Below are 4,788 nucleotides of genomic sequence, written 5' to 3'. Positions count from 1 at the left end.
TAAAATAGTATGTAGTGTATTAATCTATTTTTAAGTTGATTTTTATTGGAGCATAGTTGCTTTGCTCTGTTAGTTTCTACTGTAGAGCAAAGTGAAACAGCTGTACATATACACATATCCCCTCTTCTTTGGATTTCCCTCCTATTTAGGTTACCACAGAGCCCTGAGTTTGGGTCCCTGAGCCGTTCAGTAGGTTCTCATTGATTATTATTGGGTAGCTTTTAAAACTACTTGCTCTCAAAGTCTCTCATATTTTTTTATGAAAAATAAATTCAATAAAGGTATAGAGGTCAACTTTGATGACCTCTTTGATTCTATAGAGCTGTCATTACCAGCTTTAACCTTTGTTTTCAGCTTTCCAATCCCTGTTCCTCCTACCCTCAACAGAGAAAACTAAGGCCATCAAGCTAGAACTCTCTCAGTCAACTTTTCTCCCTATTATAAATCAGAAACCCTCACCTAAAACTCCCTTACCCCTCTCATCTCCTCTCCTCTTATCTCAGAGGATGTGATGATGCTCCTGTATATGGTTTAAAATCTAAACTTTCTCTTCTCTGAAACTTTCCTCCCCAGACCATCACCTTTCTCTTCTATTGCCTGCATCACTGAAGCTCCATCAGCAATGTTCCCTCCTTCCTAGCAGGGATTCTGCAGTCTCTTTTATATTAAAAATGTACATCAATCCTGCATCTCTCTTGAGCTTAGCTCCACCTGTAGCTTTCTTTTCCTTCCTAAGTTTTTAAAAAGAGTGAGTGCCTTTCATTTCTCCTCCCTGATTCTTTCCTTAATCCACTGAAATCTTAGCCTCCACTCTGCCTCTCTCTGGCAGTTTGATGGTTTTAGTGACTTTGACAATCTTGATCTTACTTATGTGTTGCTGTGAATCATTCTGGAATTGTTCCTTTGTTCTCTAGAACATCACTTTCTGACCTATTCTCCCCTTACCCCATGACTATCCACTACTGGTTCTTTTTCACAGTTTCATCTTTATTTGCATGCCATTAAAAGTTGGTGTTTTCTGTGTCTATTCTTGGTCTTCTTTTTTTCTTTTTCTTTTTTATAAAGACTTTATTGAATTTGTTACAATATTGCTTCTGTTTTACGTATTTTTTTCATTTTGGCCACAAGGTATATGGGATCTTGCATCCCTGACCAGGCACTGAACCCACACTCCCTGCATTGAAAGGCCAGGACTTAACCACGGCGTTGCCAGGGATGTTCCTATCTTTTTTATTCATTTTATGTCTTCTTTCTAGTCTACTTTATCCGATTCCATAGCATCAATTCTCAGCTGTATACTAATGAATCCCAAGTCTGCACGTCCAACCTAACCCTCTTTCCTGAGCCCAGTTTGTCTAACAGCCGTATGGACACCTCAAAGTCAGTAGGACATCGTGCTGCCCCGTTTGAGTTCTTTCTCAGTAAATGTGTTACCACCCACTGTCTTAGCAGAAGGTCTGGACTCATCAGTGAGTGCTCGTCCCTTTTCTTCATTTACATGTGTGGTTAATCCTTGACTCCTGAGGACTCAGTTCTCTAAATGCTCCTTAATCCTCTAAACTTGTCCATTTATGTCCATCCTACCGCTGCCATTCCCTTTGTCTGAAGTGTTCCCCCCTCCTCTTCCTGCCTAGCAGATTCTTACTCATCCTTCAGATTTTACCTTAAATACAAATTCTCTGCAAATTTTGCCTGAATTTCAGATTGGGTCCACCCCCACTGCCCGATGCTCCTGTAACTCCCCGTATCAGTTTCCTAGAGCTGCCATAAAGAATGCACCACAAATTGGGTGATTTAAAGCAGCAGAAATTTGTTTTCTTTTCAGTTCTGGAGGCTAGAAACACAAACTCAAGGTGTCAGCAGGGCCACGCTGTCTCTAGACTGGATAGAACCCTTCCTTGCTTCTTTCTGGCTTCCGGAAGTGGCCAGCACAGTCGGCATTCCTGGCCTATAGCTGCATCACTCTATTCTCTGCCTCTGTCATCACAGGCCTCCCCTCTGGGTCTCTGCATTCATACGGTGTATTCCTTTTCTTACAAGGATACCTGTTATATTGGATTAGGGCCCACCTGAATGACTTCAGCTTAATTTGATTACATCATCTGCAAAGACCCTATTTCCAAATACAGTGGCATTCAAGAAACTAGGGGTTAGAACTTCAATATATCTTTTTAGGGGGCACTGTTCAATTCAGAAGACCCTCATAATTTTCTTTCAACAAAACTCATCACCCTGTATTGTAATTATTCAATGTTACCTCCCAGGGTAAGCCATTCTTCCCTATTTCAGTGTACTCTCATTGCTTGAGATAATAGAGCTCAGAGGCAAAGTTATGGGCTGAAGACTAGAGAAGCAGGTCAACCAAGAAATTGATGCTGGAAATTTCCAAGCTGAAATAAACAGCAGGGTTCAATCACAAATTGGAGTTAGACACAGAGTGGGCAGAGATGTGGGGGAGGTACGGAGCAGTGTCAACTGGAGCACAAATTTTATAAAAGCAATTACTTTTTGCAATTTGCTACCTCTTTTATTTTTTTTGTGTGTGTATGGAGGTTTGCCAGCCTCCTGGGCAGGGGGCAGAGCCTTAAATTTTTGGATTTTTTTTCTCCAGAGTTGCTGAAATATTTTTTCTATGTCCTTATACATCTCTTAGTCTAAAGGGTGTGATTATGTTCACACAATCTGGGTTCCTGAAAACAAACTTTACGATTCATGGAGAAGAGAACAGAACTCAGAGAACATGCATGATATTTATGAAGGCATTGTTTTGTTCCTTTAGCTTTTTATTTTATTTTATTTTATTTTATTTTTAATTTTAAAATCTTTAATTCTTACATGCATTCCCAAACATGAACCCCCCTCCCACCTCCCTCCCCATAACATCTTTCTGGGTCATCCCCATGCACCAGCCCCAAGCATGCTGCATCCTGCGTCAGACATAGACTGGCGATTCAATTCACATGATAGTATACATGTTAGAATGGCATTCTCCCAAATCATCCCACCCTCTCCCTCTCCCTCTGAGTCCAAAAGTCCGTTATACACATCTGTGTCTCTTTCCCTGTCTTGCATACAGGGTCGTCCTTGCCATCTTCCTAAATTCCATATATATGTGTTAGTATACTGTATTGGTGTTTTTCTTTCTGGCTTACTTCACTCTGTATAATCGGCTCCAGTTTCATCCATCTCAACAGAACTGATTCAAATGAATTCTTTTTAACTGCTGAGTAATACTCCATTGTGTATATGTACCACAGCTTTCTTATCCATTCATCTGCTGATGGACATCTAGGTTGTTTCCATGTCCTGGCTATTATAAACAGTGCTGCGATGAACATTGGGGTACATGTGTCTCTTTCAATTCTGGTTTCCTCGGTGTGTATGCCCAGAAGTGGGATTGCTGGGTCATAAGGTAGTTCTATTTGCAATTTTTTAAGGAATCTCCACACTGTTCTCCATAGTGGCTGTACTAGTTTGCATTCCCACCAACAGTGTAGGAGGGTTCCCTTTTCTCCACACCCTCTCCAGCATTTATTGCTTGCAGATTTTTGGATCGCAGCCATTCTGACTGGTGTGAAGTGGTACCTCATTGTGGTTTTGATTTGCATTTCTCTAATAATGAGTGATGTTGAGCATCTTTTCATGTGTTTGTTAGCCATCCGTATGTCTTCTTTGGAGAAATGTCTATTTAGTTCTTTGGCCCATTTTTTGATTGGGTCGTTTATTTTTCTGGAGTTGAGCTGCATAAGTTGCTTGTATATTTTTGAGATTAGTTGTTTGTCAGTTGCTTCATTTGCTATTATTTTCTCCCATTCAGAAGGCTGTCTTTTCACCTTGCTTATATTTTCCTTTGTTGTGCAGAAGCTTTTCATTTTAATTAGATCCCATTTGTTTATTTTTGCTTTTATTTCCAGAATTCTGGGAGGTGGATCATAGAGGATCCTGCTGTGATTTATGTCTGAGAGTGTTTTGCCTATGTTCTTCTCTAGGAGTTTTATAGTTTCTGATCTTACATTTAGATCTTTAATCCATTTTGAGTTTATTTTTGTGTGCGGTGTTAGAAAGTGATCTAGTTTCATTCTTTTACAAGTGGTTGACCAGTTTTTCCAGCACTACTTGTTAAAGAGATTGACCAGGAAGAAATAGAAAATCTTAACAGACCCATCACAAGCACGGAAATTGATACTGTAATCAGAAATCTTCCAGCAAACAAAAGCCCAGGTCCAGATGGCTTCACAGCTGAATTCTACCAAAAATTTAGAGAAGAGCTAACACCTATCCTACTCAAACTCTTCCAGAAAATTGCAGAGGAAGGTAAACTTCCAAACTCATTCTATGAGGCCACCATCACCCTAATACCAAAACCTGACAAAGATGTCACAAAAAAAGAAAACTACAGGCCAATATCTCTGATGAACATAGATGCAAAAATCCTCAACAAAATTCTAGCAATCAGAATCCAACAACACATTAAAAAGATCATACACCATGACCAAGTGGGCTTTATCCCAGGGATGCAAGGATTCTTCAATATCCGCAAATCAATCAATGTAATTCACCACATTAACAAATTGAAAAATAAAAACCATATGATTATCTCAATAGATGCAGAGAAGGCCTTTGACAAAATTCAACATCCATTTATGATAAAAACTCTCCAGAAAGCAGGAATAGAAGGAACATACCTCAACATAATTAAAGCTATCTATGACAAACCCACAGCAAACATTATCCTCAATGGTGAAAAATTGAAAGCATTTCCCCTAAAGTCAGGAACAAGACAAGGGT

This window comes from Ovis canadensis, chromosome 17, assembly GCF_042477335.2.
Source record: "Ovis canadensis isolate MfBH-ARS-UI-01 breed Bighorn chromosome 17, ARS-UI_OviCan_v2, whole genome shotgun sequence".
In the NCBI taxonomy this organism is placed as follows: domain Eukaryota; kingdom Metazoa; phylum Chordata; class Mammalia; order Artiodactyla; family Bovidae; genus Ovis; species Ovis canadensis.
Note: the sequence above shows the minus strand (reverse complement) of the source record.